This window comes from Salmo salar, chromosome 10 (assembly GCF_965601325.2).
Source record: "Salmo salar chromosome 10, fSalSal1, whole genome shotgun sequence".
Taxonomy (NCBI): Eukaryota; Metazoa; Chordata; class Actinopteri; order Salmoniformes; family Salmonidae; genus Salmo; species Salmo salar.
The window spans coordinates 82,914,550-82,938,653 of record NC_138300.1 but is presented as its reverse complement, the minus strand read 5'-3'; the positions used below and the strand labels follow the sequence as shown (position 1 = coordinate 82,938,653).

Here is a 24,104-nt window from a genome sequence, read left to right as displayed (position 1 = left end):
GTCACATCATGAATCACAGACCTGTAGGAGAAATGACAGAGTGCTATTTACTCTGACTCTGTCCTTTGCCTAGTTACTCACGCAGCAAGGTCCTTTCAAGTTGAGGACTGCAGAGATCCTTCACTTTCTTTTGTGTTTTATGTGTGCTTGTGTAAATACTATATTTCCATGTGCATGTCCATGATCATGCAATGACCCCTGGACAGACAGTGAGGGTGGTGATAGGGGCGGAGATTAGATTATAACTCTCTGGGATGCAAATTAACTGAGGGAGGATGAAGGAGGAGAGAGAGAGAGAGAGAGAGAGAGAGAGAGATGTTAAGGAGAAAGAGAAGGTCATATTCACACAAGGGGATCTTCAGCAAAGTTACTGAGCAGAAATCTTTCCCCCGGAGAGCAAAGAATCCCTTGTTCGTGTAACAGCAGCTAATCCTGTGGCTTCTGCTTCAGACAACATATGAGGAATGCACCCATAGCACACACTGAAACACACAGAAACACACGCTGAAACACACACACAAACACAAGGAAACACACACACTCTAGTGTGTACACACTAGCTACCCTCCTCTCTCTCTCACTCCCTCACTCGCTTCAACTCTCTGGCTCGCTCCTCTCTCTCTCACTCCCTCACTCGCTTCAACTCTCTGGCTCTCTCCTTCTCTCTCTCTCTCTCTCTCTCTCTCTCTCACTCCCTCACTTCAACTCTCTAGCTCTCTCCTTCTCTCTCTCACTCACACTCTCGCTGAGCTCTAACCGCTTGGATACAGTGCAGAGGACTTGGGAAGAGTGCTCTTTTCTTATTCTGCGTTTCCTTCCCTCCTCTCTCCCTCGTGAGCTGTTGATTTAGATCAATTCATTGGGATGAGGATGCGTTTGTGTTAAGCTGCAACAAAGGAAGAGTGCACAAGGAGCAACAGTGGAGTAATTGCCTGCACGGAGAAACAGGAGACACCCCCTCCTTTACAGGCTCAACAAGGGTGAGTAGAGAATGCTGGTGTTAATCACTAGGAGTTCCCTCTTTCTTTCTCTCTTTTTGCTTTGTATGGACTTGTTTTTGTGGACCTTAGCAAGGCGTTTCAAAGTTTGTATTGACATCCTTACATTGTCCTTTTCATAGTCCTGCAGGAGGACACAGACAGAGGCGTAACTTGTATGGCTTTGTTCGATACAGTTATGAAGCCAAACAATACACTGGTTTCATATCATTGAGGGATGCCTGCCTCTTTTGTTGGGGGGAGTGAAGTTTCACTCTGGGTTGGGTACACGGTGTGCTCTCTGTTTCTCTCTCATTCTCTGATATCCAGGTGGAGTGCTTTCTCTTCCGTGGGTAGCAGAGTAAGCTCAGTGTGAGAGACGCGAGGGCGGCTAGCTAGCTCTGTGTCTCAGCTCTCCCTTTAAATGTGAGGCAATTAAGGCCGATTGGCAGTGGCTGTTGGTGGGTAACTTGGAAACAGGCGCGTGGGGGAGCTTGGAGGCACATGAGAGGATTTAGAGAGGAGAGGGAGAATCCATTTGTACATCACATAAAGCCGTCTTCTCACTGACTAATGATTAGAATTCACACTCGTGTGTGGCGAAATGACTTAAAAAGCTTATGGGCTTCCGTTGCCAGTTTTTGTTGGAGTTATTAAACGTGGCCAGAGGCATCTTGTGTGGGTCTGCGTGAGTATGCATGTGTGCCGGTGTCTGCGTATGTGGGTGACACTGTGTCCCTTTGGAGTGTTTTAAGGTAATGAGACCATTAGAGCTAATGCACATTAACACACAGTGCTGAGCCTTCACTTCGAATGACTGCAAAGTAGGAAAGGATTCAGGCAGGGCACTGAGAGCATGTAGCATATTTTCTCACACAACAACGCATTTGAGGAATGCATTTTACGCATGCTTGCAGAGTGGCTTTACACTGCAGCTCGCCTGTGGGTCCTTCTCTGAGAACACTGTTCTCTGAGTCAATTAACAGGTCTGTGTTATTAGGAATGTACTCATTTCATTTAAACAAGGGACAGGATATACAGGATCACACACACTCAAGTTGGAACACGGGACAGTATTTCTTAGTGTGAACACATGGGTGGAGGTGCAACGGCACAGTCATTCTAGACTCCTAGTGTACATAGTTTATACTCTCTTATTGTCAGCACACTTTTCCCACCATGTGTGCGCACATACAGATGTTTTGGACTGCTAAAGGCAGTCATCTCCATGTGATTAAACCAATTCTGACCATTAGCCATTATCTCCAACTAAAGTACCGCATGTGACCTTGTCACTCTGTCCGACACACACTGTTCTGTTCTGCAGGGCCCTGTAAGAGGACAGCCCTGAGGACTTATCTGAGGGGGTATTCAGCCCAGAGGAGGCTGGTGGGATGAGCTATAGGAGGACAGGCTCATTGTAATGGCTGGAATGGAATTAATGGAATCATCATCAGTTCCTCTTGTCATGCTAGTCATTGCATACCTAACGGCAGTCAAGAAATTTCCGGCAGTCATTTATACGTCATCGGAGTGCGCAGCTGAACGTTGTACGCTGGAAAACACTTGGTGTGTTATTTGTTTTATTAAAACAAAACCGCTAATCATTAAATACAAATACCGAATACTGAATTCCATGACGCGGTTAGCTTTTAACAGCTAGGACCGCTATTTCTTGCCGCTTAACAGACAGGTTGAAGCCGTGCTTGACTGAGACGCTAAGCTGCTAGCCATCAAGCTAACAAAGTTGGTACCAGATGAGTTTTGCAATGGAGCCCTCTTTGTCTAGAGAAATAAATGAACGGTTCCAGCGCTGTAGGAGCTGTATCTACTACACTTTGTTCAAGGACAAACCGGATCGCTCGGAGATCCAATGCGGCAATTGTTTACTTGCCGAGGATTATAGGCTTGAGGTGGCTTACTTGATCACGCAGGTCGCCAGCCTACTTAAGAAACTGGGGAAAACGCAGTGTGGAATGTTTACATTTTATAGTCTGGTGGCTGGACGGCGTTCGTTCTTGTTGGATGCATCTCCGCCTTGTCATTTGTCGTTATCCGACTGGCCAGTGTTGCCCGGAGCTCCCCTATTTGATAGCATAATCGAAGGAGCACAGCAAGAGAAGCAAGGCAATCAACGATGGTTGCATGTCACGAGCCGTGGAAGCCAAAGACAGCGGCCTCCCATAAAGCAGTCTACACTCCCAACAAGAAGCCCGGAGCGGATACAAACAACAAATAGTTTTGCCGTCCTGGAGCCTGATCTTCCTGCACCTTCGTCGCTGAGGGTGCCTGTGTCTGCGGCCGCAGTGCCTACTGCTATGATTTCTAAGTCAACATCGGCAACCTTCCGTCCCTGCTCTGGATCGAGCGGGGCTTTTCCATCTGTCAGAGGCCTGCACCAGGCGCCCAGAGCAACAGGCTCAAGTTATCCTGCCTCTCACCTGTCCATAAAGGGTTCTCCCAATCCTGTGAAGCATGGGAGTGGGCGGATTTCCTTGTCATTCTCATCAGCCATGATTTTGGGCAGCTCCATGGTAAGAAATGTGACCGTTCCTGGAGCAAAAACAATGTCCTACCCCGGAACTTGAGTAAATGGCATTACTAAGCTGCTCCCAAATGTACTATATCAGGAGATGGAAATTGATTCAATCGTAGTCCATGTGGGTTTTAATGATGTTATGAAGGGCAGCTCTGAACAGTTGAAACTGGATTTTAAAAGCTGATTGACTCTCTGCTAGACACTAACAAAAGACCCATCATATCTGGCCCTGTGCCCTCTCTGAATCGTGGCATTGAAAGCTTTAGCAGGATTATTTCTCTTCACAACTGGCTACGTGATTGTTGCAGCTCAATGGGTGTAACTTTTGTTGACAATTACGATACTTTTTTGGAAACAAAAAACACTTTATAAGGAGGATGGGATCCACGTCAAATCATTTGGGTTCCTGGATCCTTTCACAGCAGTATAAGGCTGTGTTGAGAAACTGGCCTATCAATGACTCAAGCCCAGCTCAGCTAATCCCTACCATTGTGACGCAGAGTTAGCATAATGCTTCAGCAAATGTACATTACACCAGAGGCGATGGTAGACACAATGTAAGTAACCTAATTTATGTCCCTCTCACTGTCCTGAATGCCTCTGCTGATCCTACAACTATTGTATGGATAAATCATGTGCCTATGAACCAGATTTATACTGTCCACTGTGTGCAGCTCACCCTGCACTAACATAAATAACATGAGCATATCTAGTTCTGCTAAGCACCCCAGTAAAGCAATAAAAATAAGTAAGCACCTTAGTAGAAAAGTGCTCAAAATAGCCCACATTAACATATGAAACAACGGTCATGAAATCAATAATTTGCTAGTGACATTCATATTCTGACTATCTCTGAAACTTACTTAGATAATACATTTGATGATACAGTGGTAGCATTACAAGGTTATAACATTTACAGAAAAGATAGAAATGCCAATGGTGGAGGTGTTGCTGTTTATATTCAGAACCACATTCCTGTAAAGATTAGAGAGGATCTCATGTTAAATACTGTTGAAGTAATATGGCAACAGGTTCATTTCCCTCCCCTAAAGCCCATTCTGGTGGGAAGCTGCTATAGACCACCAAGTGCTAACAGTCAGTATCTAGATAACATGTGAAACGCTTGATAATGTATGTGACATCAACAGAGAGGTATATTTGCTGGGTGATTTAAATATTGACTGGCTTTCATCAAGCTGCCCACTCAAGAAAAACCTGTAAACTGTAAGTAGTGCTTGCAACCTGGTTCAGGTTATCGGTCAACCTACCAGGGTAGTTAAAACAGCACAGGAATGAAATCATCACCTTGTACTGATCACACCTTTACTAATGCTGCAGACATTTGCTTGAAAGCAGTATCCAGAGCCATCAGATGTAGTGATCACAATATAGTAGCCATATCTAGGAAAACCAAAGTTCCAAAGTCTGGTTCTAATATAGTGTATAAGAGGTCATATAATAAGTTTTGTAGTGATTACTATGTTGTTGATGTAGAGTTGAAGTCGGAAGTTTACATACACCTTAGCCAAATACATTTAAACTCCGTTTTTCATAATTCCTGACATTTAATCCTAGTAAACATTCCCTGTCTTAGGTCAGTAAGGTTCACCACTTTATTTTAAGAATGTGAAATGTCAGAATAACAGTAGAGAGAATGAATTATTTCAGCTTTTATTTTTTTCAGCACATTCCCAGTGGGTCAGAAGTTTACATACACTCAATTAGTATTTGGTACCATTGCCTTTAAATTGTTTAACTTGGGACAAATGTTGTTTCGGGTAGCCTTCCACAAGGTTTGTAGGCCTCCTTGTTCGCACACGCTTTTTCACTTCTGCCCACAAGTTTTTGTATGGGCTTTGTGATGGCCACTCCAATACCTTAACTTTGTTGTCCTTAAGCCATTTTGCCACAACTTTGGAAGTATGCTTGGGGTCATTGTCCATTTGGAAGACCCATTTGCGACCAAGCTTTAACTTCCTGACTGATTGAGATGTTGCTTCAACATATCCACATAATTTTCCTACCTCATGATGCCATCTATTTTGTGAAGTGCACCAGTCCCTCCTGCAGCAAAGCACCCCCACAACATGATGCTGCCACCCCCATGCTTCACAGTTTGAATGGTGTTCTTCGGCATTTCTCCAAAAAGTACAATCTTTGTCCCCATGTGTAGTTGCAAACTGTAGTCTGGCTTTTTTATGGCGGTTTTGGAGCTGTGGCTTCTTCCTTGCTGAGCGGCCTTTCAGGTTATGTCGATATAGGACTCGTTTTACTGTGGATATAGATACTTTTGTACCTGTTTCCTCCAGCATCTTCACAAGGTCCTTTGCTGTTGTTCTGAGATTGATTTGAACTTTTCGCACCAAAGTACATTCATCTCTAGGAGACAGAACCCATCTCCTTCCTGAGCAGTATGACGGCTGCGTGGTCCCATGGTGTTTATACTTGCATACTGTTGTTTGTACAGTCGAACGTGGTACTTTCAGGCATTTGGAAATTGCTCCCAAGGATGAACCAGACTTGTGGAGGTCTACAATTTTTTTTTTCTGAGGTCATGGCTGATTTCTTTTGATTTTCCCATGATGTCAAGCAAAGAAGCACTGAGTTTGAAGGCAGGTCTTGAAATACATCCACAGGTACACCTCCAATTGACTCAAATGATGTCAATTAGCCTATCAGAAGCTTCTAATTTTCCAAGCTGTTTAAAGGCACAGTCAACTTAGTATATGTAAACTTCTGACCAACTGGGATTGTGATACAGTGAATTATAAGTGAAATAATCTGTCTGTAAACAATTGTTGGAAAAATTACTTGTGTCATGCACAAAGTCGATGTCCTAACCTACTTGCCTAAACTATAGACATTTGTGGAGTGGTTGAAAAATGAGTTTTAATGACTCCAACGTAAGTATATGTAAACTTCTGACTTCAACTGTAAATAATATTTGTTGGTCAGTGGTGTGTTATGAGGAACAGACACTGCACTTGACACATTTATGAAATTGCTTATTCCAGTTACAAATAAGCGTGCACCTATTAAGAAAATGTCTGTAAAAACGGTTAAATCCCCATGGACTGATGAGAAATTGAAAAGTGTTATGGTTGAGAGGGATGAGGCAAAATGTATGGTAAATAAGTCTGGCTGCACAACCGATTGGCAAACATATTGCAAATTGAGAAATCACGTGACTAAACTGAATAAAAAGAAGAAGAAACTACACTACGAAACAAAGATAAATGACATAAAGAATGATTGTAAAAAGCTTTGCACCACCTTAAATGAAATGTTGGGGAAAAAAGCAAACTCAGCTCCATCATTCATTGAATCAGATGGCTCATTCGTCACAAAGCCAACTGATATTGGCCAGATTAGAAAATGTAGGCATAACATGCCAGCAACAAACACTGACACTACACATCTAAGTATATCTGACCATATTATGTAAGACAAGCATTGTAATTTTGAATTCCGTAAAGTGAGTGTGGAAGAGGTGAAAAAAGTATTGTTGTCTATCAACCAAGACAAGCCACTGTGGGTCTGACAACTTGGATGGAAAATTACTGACGGTAATAGTGAACGATATTGCCACTCCTATTTGCCATATTTTCAATTTAAGCCTACTAGAAAGTGTGTGCCCCAGGACTTGGAGGGAAGCAAACGTAATTCTGCTATCTAAGAATGGTAAAGCTCCCTTTATTGGTTCAAATAGGAGACCAATCAGCCTGTTACCAACCCTTGGTAAACTTTTGGAAAAATGTGTGTTTGACCAGATACAATGCTATTTTACAGTAAACTAATTGACAACACATTTTCAGAATGCTTATAGAGAAGGACATTCAACAAGCACAGCACTTACACAAATGACTGATGATTGGCTGAGAGAAATTGATGATACAAAGATGGTGGGGGCTGTTTTGTTAGAATATGTGTTGTGGCTTTACACCCCCTGCTATATTGTGGATAAAGATTTACCTGTCTAACAGAACACAGAGAGTGTTCTTTAATGGAAGCCTCTCCAGCATAATCCAGGTAGAATCAGGAATTCCCCAGGGCAGCTGTCTAGGCCCATTCGTTTTTTTAAATCTCTACTAATCTTTACTAGTGTGTCCATGTATGTGGATGACCCAACACTATACATGTCAGCTACTACAGTGACTGAAAAGATTGCAATACTTAACCTCTCTAGGGGGTGTGGGATGGTAGCGTCCCACCTGGACAACATCCAGTGAAATTGCAGAGCGCCAAATTAAAAAACAGAAATACTCATTATAAAAATTAATTAAACATACAAGTGTTATACATTGGTTTAAAGATTAACTTCTTGTTAATCCAATTACGGTGTCAGATTTCAAAAAGACTTTACGGCGAAAGCATACCATGCGATTATCTGAGAACAGCGCCCAGCAGACAAATCATTACAAACAGTTACGAGCCAAGTAGAGGAGTTACACAAGTCAGAAATAGCGATAAAATTAATCACTTACCTTTGATGATCTTCCTTTGATGTTGCACTCACAAGACTCCCATTTACTCAATAAATGTTCATTTTGTTCGATAAAGTCCCTCTTTATATCCAAAAACCTCCGTTTTGTTTGCACGTTTTGTTCAGTAATCCACAGGCTCAAAGGCAGTCACAACAGGCAGACGAAAAATCCGAAAAGTATCAGTAAAGTTCATAGAAACATGTCAAACGATGTTTATAATCAGTCCTCACGTTGTTTTTAGTCATAATAATCAATAATATTTCAACCAGACAAAAGCTTCGTCAATATAAAAGGAAAACAAGAAAGGTGCGCTCTCGGTCGTGCGCATGAAAAACCTCTGGGACACTGCAGTGTCCACTCATTCAGAGTGGTCTTACTCCCTCATTTATGAGAATACAAGCCTGAAACAATTTCTAAAGCTGTTGATATCTAGTGGAAGCCATAGGAAGTGCAATTTGAGTCCTAAGTCAATGGAATCTGTATAGGCAGTCAATGGAAAACTACAAACATAAAAGAATCCCACTTCCTGGATGGATTTTTCTCAGGTTTTTGCCTGCCATTTCAGTTCTGTTATACTCACAGACATTATTTTAACAGTTTTAGAAACTTTTTGAGTGTTTTCTATCCACATCTACAAATTATATGCATATCCTAGTTTACTTTGGGCATGCTTTTCATCCGGAGGTGAAAATAGTGCCCCTACTCTAGTGAGGTTAACAAACAGTTGCAGTTTGTTTCAGAGTGGGTGGCAAGGAATAAGTTAGTCCTAAGTATTTCTAAAACTTAAAGCATTGTATTTGGGACAAATTAAAACTTGTAATAAATAATGTGGAAATTGAGCAAGTTGAAGTGACTAAACTGCTTGGAATAACAGTGGTCAAAACATATTGATACAACAGTAGCTAAGATGGGGAGAAGTATGTCCATAATAAAGCGCTGCTCTACCTTCTGTTGGGGCTACAGGTTAGCAATGAACCCCGAGTCGGGATTGCTAACAAGGCTGGAAATTCAAAACATCAAAAATCTAATAATTTCAATTTCTCAAACAATCAACTATTTTACACAATTTAAAAGATAAACATCTCCTTAATCTAACCACATTGTTCGATTTTCAAAGAGGCTTTACGGCAAAAGCATAAAGTTAGATTATGTTAGGACAGTACATAGCCACAAAAGTACAAACATCCATTTTCAATTCAAGGTCATGCGTCACCAAAAGCAGAAACCAGCTAGAATTATGCACTAACCTTTGTCAATCTCCATCAGATGACACTCCTAGGACATTATGTTATACAATACATGCATTTTTTGTTCCATCAAGTTCATATTTATATCCAAAAACAGCATTTTACAGTAGCGTGAAATTCAGATTTTTTTCTTCTCTGAAATGCTTCCGGTGAACATAACATAATTATTATTCGAAAACTTTGGTAAATTATAATATTGTCATTCAAAGAATAATATATTATCATCTCGTAATTGCTACCGAATGGCCAGATCTCAAAATAACTTTACTGGGAAATCACATTTTGCAATAAACGGGGTGCTATGCTAAGAACAATAAGCTATGCTATACAGTTAGCATCATCTAATATCGATAATAACATTGTAAATATCCCCTTACCTTTGATTATCTCCATCAGAAGGCACTGCCAGGATTTCCCAGGTCCGGAACAAATGTGGTTTCTTTTGACAAAGTTCATAATTTATGTCCAAATAACACCAAGTAGTTAGCGTTCATTATGCTCCCACAAAACGTGGTGGGGGGGTGTAAAATCACGCCGAAAAGCTAAAAAAACCTAGTAAATAATCTATTTACGTTCGTTCAAACATGTCAAATGTTGTTTAGCATTAATCTTTTGGTCCATTTTTAACGTTAAACATCAGTAATATTTTCACACAACCTATCCTATGTCTAGATAAACAATGATGACAAACTCACGCTTCTCAGATTTATGCGCAGGCGCAAAAAAATGAAGTGATGACATGTCAACTTCCTTGCATTCTAATTTGCTCTCTGTTTATCATAGACGCTTCAAACAACTTTATAAAGATCGTTGACATCTAGTGGAAGCCGTAGGTGTTGCGAAATGAATCCTTTCTCACTATGGTATCTATAAAACAATGACACTAAATAGTACAGTCACAAAATTCACTTTTTTTTTTTATCTATTTTTCACAGGTTTTTGCCTGCAATATGAGTTTTGTTATACTTACAGACACCATTCAAACTGTTTTAGAAAATTCAGAGTGTTTTCTATCCGAATGTGTTAATAATATGCATATCCTAGCTTCTGAGTTGGTGTAGGAGGCAGTTAAAAATGGGCACATATTTTTTTCAAAATGTCTCAATACTGCCCCCGAGCCCCAACAGGTTAATTAATTTTGCTGGACCCAAAATTTAGCCCAAAATATTCTTCCAGGCACCTTTACTTCTGTTAAGTTCTAAATATCAGAGTAAAAACTCAATGGATGCTATGAAAGGTCAACCAAGTTTATTCTTCCCAGAGGGTCAATACAGCTGCATTAGACAAAAAAACGTTTCACACAAGCACTGATATTTAACCCTTCCTCCTAGGCTGAGTCTCCTTCTACACATCTGTACAAACATTGTATCTTTACTGCTAGGCAGGACACTAAGTGATACGGGTCATAAACTTTTCTTTCTCCCTTAACGTGACCTGACCTGATCTCGACCCCCTTGATCACTAATCCATGGCTCTCTCCCCTTATCAGTGCCTGCCACATGTGATTGCTTTCCTTACACTCAGTACATTCCAAGTTTAATTGCACATACTATACAGTGGGGGAAAAAGTATTTGATCCCCTGCTGATTTTGTGCATTTGCCCACTTACAAAGAAATGATCAGTCTATAATTTTAATGGTAGGTTTATTTGAACAGTGAGAGACAGAATAACAACAAAGAAATCCAGAAAAACGCATGTCAAAAATTTTCTAAAATGATTTGCATTTTATTGAGGTGTCACGGGTGTCATTGTGTAGAGAGGACCAAGGCGCAGCGGGTTGCGTGCTCATCATATTAATTTATTAAATAAATGTGAACACGGGAAAAACAATAAACAACAGAACGACAGAAGACAGTTTAACAGGCTATTCTTACAACAGCAGTGCTAAAGACAACTACCCACATTATCAACCCCAAACACATACCTATATATAGGACTCTCAATCAGAGGAAAATAGAAACACCTGCCTCCAATTGAGAGTCCACACCCAAACCTAAACATAGAAAAACTAAACTAGACAGAACTTAGAAAATACAACCTAGAACATACCCAACACCCAGAACTAACAAATCACACACCCTAAACACAACCAACCACCCCGAACCAACCAAAACAAATACCCTCTGCCACGTCCTGACCAAACTACAATACAAATAATACCTAAACTGGTCAGGACGTGACATGAGGGAAATAAGTATTTGACCCCTCTGCAAAACATGACTTAGTACTTGGTGGAAAAACCCTTGTTGGCAATCACAGAGGTCAGAAGTTTCTTGTAGTTGGCCACCAGGTTTGCACACATCTCAGGAGGGATTTTGTCCCACTCCTCTTTGCAGATCTTCTCCAAGTCATTAAGGTTTCGAAGCTGACGTTTGGCAACTCGAACCTTCAGCTCCCTCTACAGACTTTCTATGGGATTAAGGTCTGGAGACTGGCTAGGCCACTCCAGGACCTTAATGTGCTTCTTCTTGAGCCACTCCTTTGTTGCCTTGGCTGTGAGTGTTGGGTCATTGTCATGCTGGAATACCCATCCACGACCCATTTTCAATGCCCTGGCTGAGGGAAGGATGTTCTCACCCAAGATTTGACGGTACATAGCCCCGTCCATTGTCCCTTTGATGCGGTGAAGTTGTCCTGTCCCCTTAGCAGAAAAACACCCCCAAAGCATAATGTTTCCACCTCCATGTTTGACGGTGGAGATGGTGTTCTTGGGGTCATAGGCAGCATTCCTCCTCCTCCAAACACGGCAAGTTGAGTTGATGCCAAAGAGCTACATTTTGGTCTCATCTGACCACAACACTTTCACCAGTTGTCCTCTGAATCATTCAGATGTTCATTGGCAAATTTCAGACGGGCATGTATATGTATTCTTGAGCAGGGGGACCTTGCGGGCGCTGCAGGATTTCAGTCCTTCACTGCGTAGTGTGTTACCAATTGTTTTCTTGGTGACTATGGTCCCAGCTGCATTGAGATCATTGACTAGATCCTCCCGTGTAGTTCTGGGCTGATTCCTCACCGTTCTCATGATCATTGCAACCCCACAAGGTGAGATCTTGCATGGAGCCCCAGGCCGAGGGATATTGACAGTTCATTTGTGTTTCTTCCATTTGCGAATAAACGCACCAAATGTTGTCACCTTCTCACCAAGCTGCTTGGCGATGGTCTTGTAGCCCATTCCAGCCTTGTAGCCCATTCCAGCCTTGTGTAGGTCTACAATCTTGTCCCTGACATCCTTGGAGAGCTCTTTGGTCTTGCCCATGGTGGAGAGTTTGGAATCTGATTCATTGATTGCTTCTGTGGACAGATGTCTTTTTTACAGGTAACAAGCTGCAGTTAGAAGCACTCCCTTTAGGAGTGTGCTCCTAATCTCAGCTCGTTACCTGTATAAAAGACACCTGGGAGCCAGAAATCTATCTGATTGGGAGGGGGTCAAATACTTATTTTCCTCATTAAAATGCAAATCAATTTATAACATTTTTGACATGCGTTTTCTGGATATTTTTGTTGTTATTCTGTCTGTCACAGTTCAAATAAACCTACCATTAAAATTATAGACTGATCCTTTCTTCACCAGTGGGCAAACATACAAAATCAGCAGGGGATCAAATACTTTTTTCCCCCACTGTATACCTTCCTCCTACAGATAACCATTAACTTCTGGTGTAGACCCTCTAACCCTAAGCACTCAATATTTCAATAGGATACCTGATCATTTTGTTATTTAATTTTTTATTTAACCTTTCTTTAACTAGGCAAGTCAGTTAAGAACAAATTCTTATTTACAATGGCGGCCTGGGAACAGCGGGTTAACTGCCTTGTTCAGGGTCAGACCAACAGATTTTTAACTTGTCAGCTCGGGGATTCGTTCTAGCAACCTTTCGGCTACTGGCCAAACGCTTTAACCCTTTCCCAAGTTTAGGAGTTAGTACCCAGAATCCATCACTTCTAAGAGTGCATGTTGTTGGTTTTAAGTCGTTCCCTGTCTTTTCTTAGCTAATTATCTCAATGGTTTCTTTATAGACTTCATGCTTTCTGTGTTTATGTAGTGGTAGACTTATGGTGTTGATAACCTGTCTGTGTTGATATAGCCCTATTATATTGTAGAGGTGGCCTGTCATATCGGAGGCACGGCTTTTCAGAGAGTTCGTTTTTGGTCACCTTTTAGCGTAAATGTAAGGTGTCTAGGTGTAGCAGGTAAGGCGGAGTCAGGCGCAGGACACAGAGATGAGTAATTCATGTAACTTCACTCAAAACAACAAATATTCCACGAAGGAAAATAGTCAAGCTCACAAATACAGACCAACTTACAATGAACAAACACACACAAAACCCTGGGGTGAACCAGAGGGTTAAATAAGGAACATAATTTTTGGAATGGAAACCAGGTGTGTACAATGAAGACAAAACAAATGGAAAATGAAAAGTGTATCGGTGGTGGCTAGAAAACCGGTGACGTCGACTGCCGAACGCCGCCCGAACAAGAAGAGGGACCAACTTCGGCGGAAGTCGTGACAGTAAATGTCATTCATGTTCATCATTTTAAGTTTATACACTGCAATATTTAATATTAACTTTGCTGATTACATACATTAATAAAGTGGTAACTATTTCAACTTTGGGATTTGCATAGGCTCTTGAGGAGTTTTTACACCTTTGTTAGCCTCATTGAAGGTACAAAACTGTCAGTGTTCAACCTAAACATGTGATGACAATAAAACAGAACATATGAACAGGAATAACATTTAATCTAACGGGTGGCCAAAAAATATATATTTTAAATCCACGCCCCTACTAAGCCACACATCCACTCCAGGTTTCCTCCAGGAACCTGTTGCTACATTAAACCATTAAAGGTTCCACCAAGAACCCCTCAACTAACCAAAGGTGCAAATTTGAACCATTGACTAGGAACTCCAGGGTTCCTCAAGTCACCACTAATTCTAAGAATGCACAATGGCTTTAAAGGGTTTGTACATGCAGATGTCTGTTTCCAAAGTCATTGAACTCATCATGGTTCTTAATATACTGAATATTCATCAGCCTTATCTAGTTATAAAGTTATAGTTATATATCTATTTCTGCATTGAGTTCATATGGAGTTCCCCATCTCTGGGCTGAGTCTCTCTCTCTTTCACTCTGACTGACAGAGGCAGGCAGACAGCCTCAGTCTCATACAGTCAGCAGCCGGTTGGTTCCTTGATAAGACTCTGGCTTTGCTTTTGATGCTCCCCCTTATCCAATTCCACTCAACAGATTAATATCTCTAGCAGGAGCCTAACAGGAGTTCATGTAGAATATACTCTCATCTCATCTGATCGCTCATCAGCTGTATTGTATGTATCTGCTGGGGTTGTGGCCCCACAGGGCCCCATATTCAAAAGCTGTAATCATTAGACGCCAGAGGCACTATGCCAGCTGTTACACTGTCAAGTGTAATGTCTTATAGGACTACATGAAGCTTTATGCCCCGTTTACTGCACAACTGTGTCTGCTCAATGGATAAAACAAAGCACATTGGAAGCTGTTCTCTGTTGTTGTTTACTCCCAATAAAACAACACTTAGTTCATTATACCGAATTGTCAAAAGTGTTGTTTTGTTTGTACTCACCCTTTACAATGATGTCATTCCAGCAGTATTCACATTAACATTACTAGTGGATGGTGTTTTTTGGGATAAGTCTTATTCAACCGACATAAGGGCATTCTCTCTCTAGTGTTGTGTATCTAAACCTTGCTGAATTTAAAAGCAGGAATAATAAAATAAAGAACATGATGTTGAAATTCAGAGACATTTTCAGCCACTGGCTGTTTTGAATACTAATGTGCTGTGTGCTTGTGTGCTGTCGCTCTGTGTATAGAAGTACATCTTTGGGTCAGCATAAATGTGGGGAAACATCACATCGATTTGAAATGCTATATATACTAACTGGCTATGGAAGTATTGACCTATTGATAAACAATATTACCATTACAATAATGGCTGTACTTTGCTAGATGGCACATATAAACTGTGCTAATATTAGTACTATTGAAGCTTCTGCATAATAACACTATCAGACCGAGAGAGCAATTAGTCTGTGATTGGCATTGAATCAGCATGCCACTGATCATGCTCCTACCATTGGCAAAATGTCTTGATCCAAACTATACATAGTTATATAGCTCTACAGGAGCAGGGGAACATGAGCTACATTTTCTGAAAAGCCTGATATCTGAATCTCACTGTTAATGTCTCAGCTCCCCATCAATACTCATTACTTGCTCTCTCTGCCTGTGACCAAATGCTGGACTAGTGGATTTGACCTTTGACCTGTCTGTTTTACCTTTGATAGACCAGTGTTCATTTCGTCAGCAATTACTATGACGAAAAATATTCATCAACAAACTTTTTTCCTGATGAAAACTGATGACGATAACGAGAACAGATGCCATGAAAAAAAAAAAAAAACTGTAACAAGAATGAGTTTTCAACGTGAGACTAAAGGACATTCAATTTGACAATTAATCTGTTTTGTCCGATCATAAGCATGAATGCCTTTAAAGAATATGTAATCCAATCCTCTCATTGGCAGAATGAATGTTTTTCAGTTATGTGGTCCGATTGAGCTGATCTGCCCTGCTCTTCCACACAGCTCCAGGGCGGTCACTTTAGTCACTGGTCAATCTTTTGAAATGATGTGCAGCCAGCGAGCATGGACACCTCAACTACTGTAGAAACAATAGTCTTTACTCTCTGCCACACATTGATCTGTTTCACCTGTCTTTGTGATTGTCTCCACCCCCCTCCAGGTGTCGCCCATCTTCCACATTATCCCCTGTGTATTTATACCGGTGTTCTCTGTTGTCTGTTGCCAGTTTGTCTTGTTTGTCAAGTCAACCAGCGGTTTTTGTATCAGCGCCTGCTTTTCCCCAGTCTCTCTTTTCTCGTCCTCCTGGTTTTGACCCTTTCCTGTCCTGTCCTGACCTGACCCTGAGCCCGCCTGACCACTCTGCCTGCCCCTGACCCTGCCTGCTGTCCTGTACCTTTGCCCCATCTCTGGATTATCGACCTCTGCCTGACCTGAGCCTGCCTGCCGTCCTGTACCTTTGTCCCTGTTGCTGTAATAAACATTGTTACTTCGACACCGTCTGCATCTGGGTCTTACCTTTATCCTGATAAATCTCTCTTACTTTCTTGTAGCAATTTTTAGCTTTGATCACATCAGATTAGAAGCTCTATTTTCCCATGTGCGCTGTTATCATCTGTGTTGCCACTCTCAGGGTCGGCAAATGCGAGCGCAATTTTTTTCCGATTACAGGTGGATTTGGTAACATTACGGTATGAACATACTGGGTAAGCCTACCTTGTAGGCTTACCCAGTATCAAAGGCTTGGCTTGACAATCTCCGAATGTTATTAAACTTTTGTGTTTTGTAACAGATGTCTCTTTCCAGTCATCAATTGGCCGCTGCACAGTTTGGATTGAATTATTGATTTTATTTGTCAGTAAAAAAAATATATTCAGTATATACACAAAGATTTTTTTTAAGTGACTGGGATTGCACAATAAAGTTGGGTACTTGTTTCCACTGTGGTCCCTATTTATTTATTTTTTTACTTAAATACATATACAATTACATAGATACAGACACATCACAGATACAGAGAAATTAAAAAATGCTCAACCTCTAGATGAGTATGAGGGGAGCGTTTAAGTACAATTCTTCCTTGTTTGGTTAGTAGCTTATTCTTTAGATGTTTGGGGCTGCTGGTGAACCATGACGTGCAGCATAATCAAAGTGACACTGGACTAGCACACTTACCAGAGTCTTTAAGGTGTCTGTAGTTAGGTTTCCATCCAATTGGAGAAAGATTTTCATGTGAATATTCTAAAATCTTCATAAAAACATCAATCCATTTCAAAGTTTCCTTTGGGCACTGGAGATGACAGGGAAGATTTTAATTTACTGGACATTTGAGAAATTGAATGGACATCCATATGCATTCAGATCCTACCTGCTGCAGCCAGCGCCATCAATAAACGTGGAATGTTGGCCAAATGAGCCACATTTACGTGTCCTTAAAAACAGCCTGTAACAAATTACAAAAACACTATTCCTTATTTTTTGATGTATAGCATGTGACAAACTTTATAAATCCCAACATAGAAATACAAAACTAGAACAACCCAACATTGAAATACAAAACTAGAACATAACAACATAGAAAAAACTAAACTAGAAAACCCCCCTGTCACGCCTTGACCAACTCTACCATAGAAAATAACAGCTTACTATGGTCAGGATGTGACAGCGTGTCTAAACTTTTTATAGGTACAGTATATATATACAAAGTTATGTGGACACCCCTTCAAATTAGTGGATGTTGCTATTTCAGCCACATCTGTTTCTACTGGTGTAAAAAAATCGATCACACAGCCATGCAATCTCCATAGACAAACATTGGCAGTAGAATGGTCTTACTGAAGAGCTCAGTGATTTTCATCATGGCACCGTCATAGGATGCCACCTTTCCAACAAGTAAGTTCGTCAAATTTCTACCCTGCTAGACCTGCCCCTGTCAACTGTAAGTGCTGTTGTTTTGGAGTGGAAACATCTAGGCGCAACAACGGGTCAGCCGCGAAGTGGTAGGCCACACAAGCTCACAGAACAGGAATGCCGAGTGGTTGCAACACTCACTACCGAGTTCCAAACTGCCTCTGGAAGCAAAATCAGCATTCTTCATCGGGAGCTTCATAACAGGGTTTCCATGACCGAGCAGCCACACACAAGCCTAAGATCAACATGTGCAATGCCAAGTGTTGGCTGGAGTGGTGTAAAGCTCACCACCATTGGGCTCTAGAGCAGTAGAAACTTGTTTTCTGGAATGATGAATCACGTCTCACCATCTGGCAGTCCGACGGATTAATCTGGGTTTGGCAGATACCAGGAGAATGCTTCCTGCCCCAATGCATAGTGCCAACTGTAAAGTTTGGTGGAGGAGGAATAATGGTCTGGGGCCCATTAGTTCCAGTGAAGGGAAATCTTAGCACTATAGCATACAATGACATTCTAGACAATTCTGTGCTTCTAACTTTGTGGCAACAGTTTGGGGAAGGCCATTTCCTGTTTCAGCATGACAATGCCCCCATGCACAAAGCAATGTCCATACAGAAAGTGTTTGTCAAGATCGGTGTGGACGAACTTAACTGGCCGACTGAGAGCCAGGCCTAATCGCCCAACATCAGTGCTCGACCTCACTGATGCTCTGTGGCTAAATGGAAGCAAGTCCCAGCAGCAATGTTCCAACATCTAGTGGAAAGCCTTCCCAGAAGAGTGAAGGCAGTTAAAGCAACAAAGGGGGGACCAACTTCATATTAATGCCCATGATTTTGGAATAAGATGTGCAGGTGTCCACATACCTTTGGTCATGTAGTGTATACAGTGCATTTGGAAAGTATTCAGACTCCTTGACTTTTTCCACATTTTGTTACATTACAGCCACATTCAAAAATGGATTAAAATAAACATGTTCCTCATCAATCTACACATGATACCCCCTAATGACAAAGCGATAACAGGTTTTTAGAAATATGTTGCAAATGTGTTAAAAATAAAAAACAGAAACACCTTATTTACATAAGTATTCAGACCCTTTGCTATGAGACTCGAAATTGAGCTCAGGTGCATCCTGTTTCCATTGATCATCCTTGAGATGTTTATACAACTTGATTGGAGTCCACCTGTGGTAAATTCAACTGATTGGACATGATTTTGAAAGGAATACACCTGTCTATATAAAGGCCCACAAATGACAGCCTGTTTCGAGTTTGCCAAAAGATACCTAAATATTATTAACCTGCTCCAGAGCACTCAGGACCTCAGACTGGGGCGAAGGTTCACCTTCCAACAGGACAACGACCCTAACCACACAGCCAAGACAACACAGGAGTGTCAAGTCTCCGGCAAGTCTCTGAATGTCCTTGAGTGGCCCAGACAGAGCCCGGACATGAACCCGATTGAACATCTCTGGAGAAACCTGAAAATGCAGCGATGCTCCTCCTTCAACAAGGCAGAGCTTGAGAGGGTCTTCAGAGAAGAATGGGAGAAACTCCTCAAATACAGTTGTGCCAAGCTTGTAGCATCATACCCAAGAAGACTTGAGGCTGTAATTGCTGCCAAGAGGCTTCACCGAAGTGCTGAGTAAAGGGTCTGAATACTTGCATAAATTTGATATTTCAGTTTTAAAAAAAATTTATTTGCAAAAAATGTATAAAAAACTGTTTTGTCATTATGGGGTATTGTGTGGAGTATGATGAGGGGGGAAACAATTTTGTCCATTTTAGAATAAGACTGTAATGTAACAAAATGTGGAAAAAGTCAAGGGGTCTGAATACTTCCAAGTGCGCTGTATATGGCACATACAGTGTTTTCCATGTATTGCACCTTGATTGCCATCTGGGTTTGGTTTTGTTCCAATAACATCCATTGCACCTTTCTTGTCAGGGACAGGGCTATATATACTGCATCAAACAGGACCAGGTATGAGCAGAGTGACAGAAATCAGAGTGGCAGAGACCAACAATCTCAGCAGACCAACCTGGACTCAGGGGTAGACGTAGCATAGTAAATGAAAATCCAGGACACTCAAATCAGCATGATATGTTACGTTTGGTATGGAATGTATTAATTTGTGGATGTCCATCATCCATGTTGTATGATAGCAATTACAATTCATATAAAATGCTATGAATTACAATTAGTATGATATGCTACTAACTGCAATTCTTACAACAAGTTATGAATTTGAAATATGTATGTTACGAATTCCAATTTGTTGTTGCTAACTTTGGCAGGGTGGCTAGCTAGGCTAAGGGTTAAGGTTAGGATTAAGGTTAGGACGTAGGTTAATGGGCTAATGTTACAGTTAGGGGAATTGTTAGCTAACATGCAAAGTAGTTGCAAAGTAGGTAACAAGTAGTAAGTAGTTGCAAAGTTGCTAATTAGATAAAACTCTAAAGTTGTCCGTGATGAAATTTGATCACGCAACCTTTGGATTGCTAGACGTTTGCGATATACACCTACCCATCCACCCCGGTCAACCACCCTCCTTTCGTTTTATCCTTAACCTTAAGTAACCTTTTGTCTTATGTAACCATACCAAACATAACATACCATACTAATTTGAGTGTGTTGGATTTCATATATTATGTTACGCCTAGTCTGTGAGACCAGGCTGAGCAGCCAGACATCCACATATTCTCTCTTGAACTCAAGTCAATATTATGAAGCACGAAGCAGCCTCACTAGGCTTTTTCCTCTTCCCCCTGCAAAAATTTCTAAAAACCTGCTTTTGTTTGTCATTATCTGGTATTATCAATTTTAGAATAAGGATATAACTTAATAATATGTGGAAAAAGTCAAGGGGTCTGAATACTTTCCGAATGCACTACATATAAAGGAAGAGAAGCTTAGGCCTAACCCCAGAGATATAGAGATATGCAGGCGTCATGCTATGACACCAACATGTATTTCTTTACGTTAGATGGCTACTGCGTCTGCTATACACGTATAGATTTACAGAATGAGGGTAATTCATACATTTTCGATCCGAATATTTTTTCTAAAGATAAGCATTATATTGTTCGATTATAGAAGTAACTCTGGTAGGCCTGAAACAGTTTCTCACCTTAAGTTCAAATGTTGAAGTCAGTTAGAGCTCCGGGACGCACTGCTTTTCATGTCATCGGCCTGAAGTAGCTAAAGCTTAATAATAGCCACACCATACCAAACCTTCACCAACGTTTCTAAACTTTATTAGGGTAATATCAAAAGTAAGGCAAGCCATTGTTTATTGGGAAAATACGAGCAGAAGAGAGAATGTAAACCAGGGAAAAAAACGTACTACCCTCCCCTGTGCCCCCCCCCCCCCCCCAAAAAAATACACAACCCTCCCCAAAGCAACCCTCCCCTATTTTGGACCCCCCCTTCCCCAGTAAATTTAGATCTGTCCCTGTTATTATTTGCGGCTTGTATCTTTTTTCATATTGAGAAATATTTCTCTTTCTCTGGTCATATGAGTAACAATATGAATTGTTGCATGAGGCAGAAGTAATGCAGTGCGACTTAAGTTTCGCCATCAGCTGGAAGACTGTGTCCCCTTTTCTAGGCAGAGGGAGAGAGGAGGGGAGAGGAGGGACGGTGAGGCGGGTGAGAGGCAGCCTCATCACTGCTCCCTCCCTCCCCTCAGACTGACCATCAGATTCAGGCCATCAGTCCAGTAAAAAATTGGCAAATGTTTATGCTCACTCAGCTGTGTGGCACAAGTAATACAACAAATAATCTATTACCAGTGTGATCATGTACCTAAAATGTTGAAATATCATTTCTAAATGGTCTGAGAAGAACAACATTGGCAGGTCAATTCAAGCGTAGCTAATATGCAGTGATAATGTATTGAGCCTATAGCCTACTGCACAAACCTCATTGCTACAGAACTGTTTTTAATTGGTTAATGTTACATATGCTTATTTTTCATGTTTTTTTTTAATGTGAGGGTTATTCTTTTAACTTACTTTTTTTGGGGGGGGGGGTATTTTCTTAAAGGTGCATTGTTGGTTAAGTGTTAAGCATTTCACTGTCCCAAGAAGGACATTATCTATTGAAGAAAAGGGACTGATCTCTAAGTCAAGATCACACAGAACACAAGTAGTAATATTCACAGTGATTAGGTTTAAACAAAGGACTGAAAAAGCCTGAGTGAGTGGATAAAATGATCATCCATAATTTTGTAATCCATGCTCAGAGGGACATTATTTTCTCATTATCTGTTTGTTGATGTTCAGTGTGTAATGTAATCTTTTTTACCAACGTTGTTTATTTTCTCCAGATTAGATTTGAATGCATGAGGCGTATTCAGGACTTCCCCCCCCCCCCCCCCCCTATTGTGTTCTTTAGTTCTTTGACAATGTTCTCTTCTCTCTCCCTTTACACCAGACCATGTGGTTTAAAAGAGAACACTCACTAACAGACAGGATGGCACCGGGACAGCAGCAACCACAGATAAAAGAAGAGTGTCTGTGAGAGAGTAGGTTTCTGTCTCTTTGTGATCCAGATCCACTGATGTCCCTGGCAGCTGCTTTTGAGAATCAAATGATATTCATGGGAAAACTGCACAAAATGACAGACTGAGACGACTAGTGTACATAAAACAGAACGTCATATTTCCGCTGTAGTAGTGACTGTAGTTGTGTGTTTGGATAATGATCAAGAGAATGTGATTCATTATAAGATATGTTATTTATGACTCATTTTGATATCTGGAACAGATATTGTATTATAATGAGCCATCTTCACCACCGTTATCATCCATACTTGTTGGAAAGGCATTGTGTGAAATCCTGCAAAAAGTAATCACAATGGAATTCAGCCAATATCTAAGAGCCGGTATATGTACAAAAAAAAAACTTGAAGGGACATTTAGAGCATGCCATAATGGTGTGCTTCATCACAGTACATAACTTTTATTGTTTGTGTAAAGTTCCATCACCTCACCCTGACATAGAAGGTAAGCTAGCTGTGTTTCGGGTCATTAAGAGGACAAACAGACAAGCTCAGTAATGAGGTGTGATTCCTCAGTAAAGGCCCAGTCACCCAACACTTCACTTAACAATCTCTCTGGAAAACGGGCTCTGGCTGGAAGAGGTCTCCTTTCCGCTTTGGTTTTCTAACAGTCCATATAAATCTCCTGCCAAAATGCCATTAGTGTTTGGAACCCAGAGTAAAGTGATAGAAAGTGGATATTACCTTCTGTCAGAGTAAGAGTGAGTCCCAGAAGCAATGTTTGTGAGGCATGTGAGGCATTTGTGACCTTTGCCCTCCCAGTGACCTCTGTAACCTGGTGGTGGTCTGAGCTGTCTGGGAATATCTATTGTGATGGCTCTGTGTCTGGGTTATCTGCTGTGCCAAAACCAACACTCCTATACATAGACCTCTGATAACAGGGTGTAGTACCCTTTTTAGGCCTGTTAGGGACTTGAAACCAAGAGGAATTTGAGGTATGAATATCTTGTTAGAATTATGTATCATTAAGATGAACGTTTTCACTGAGCATCAAAAGATGTTGTAGACTAGCATTACCCACACTATGCCATGCTCATAACATCATGTTGGTCTATGTGACTCGAGAATGTTGATGCAATAAACCATTGCGGAATAACTAAGATTATCTAGACGTTAGGGGACGATTTCAATTTTAATTAATGTTGCATTCATTTCTGTCTCTATGACGTTGGATTCCATATTTAAAATTCCTATCAGGCTATTTGTCCATGGGTTAGGAGTATATTTAGAGGCTAGGGTCAGAGGATGATGTGGTGGAGGCAGGCCAAAATAAATTAATTCAGCCCATAGCACGGTGTCAGAGAGAATCCAAACAAACATAGACTGGTTGTGTCTGGGAGATACTGTACTTCCCCGTCTGCGCCTATCAAAGTCCACATACAGGGATAGGACATATCTCTGGAGGACATTTTTCTGGGTACCCATAGCCAAAGTCCGACTACTTGCCCAAACTATAAATACTGTAACTGAATTTAATAAACATACTGACTGAGATGAATTACTTGATATCAATCTCAGCGGAGAACATTTTCAGAACATTGTCAGCGGAGAACATTTTCAGAAGAACATCGTCAGAGGAGAACATTTTCAGAAGAGAGCAATGCACATCCTAAATTGCACTCAAAGGGATTCCTAGAACTTGCTAGAAGTGTAGATGCATAGCCTTCGATGTGACTCACAACAACAATACAATGCTGCCACTCACCAGTCAGCTAGTCCACACTCGTATCTGGCTGCCTCACGCTCACATGATCAA

General features: G+C 41.1%; 1 protein-coding gene across 2 annotated transcripts in view; it reads left to right on the top strand.

The window, feature by feature from the left end:
* Positions 1–635: 635 nt before the first annotated feature.
* shisal1b (shisa like 1b) overlaps positions 636–24,104 on the top strand; it is a 71,199-nt gene continuing 47,730 nt past the window's right edge. For both annotated transcript variants that reach the window (XR_006757007.2, XM_014124478.3), the window contains exon 1: positions 636–980. The gene's annotated coding sequence lies outside the window, so the exon portion shown is untranslated. The remainder of the gene's footprint in view (positions 981–24,104) is intronic.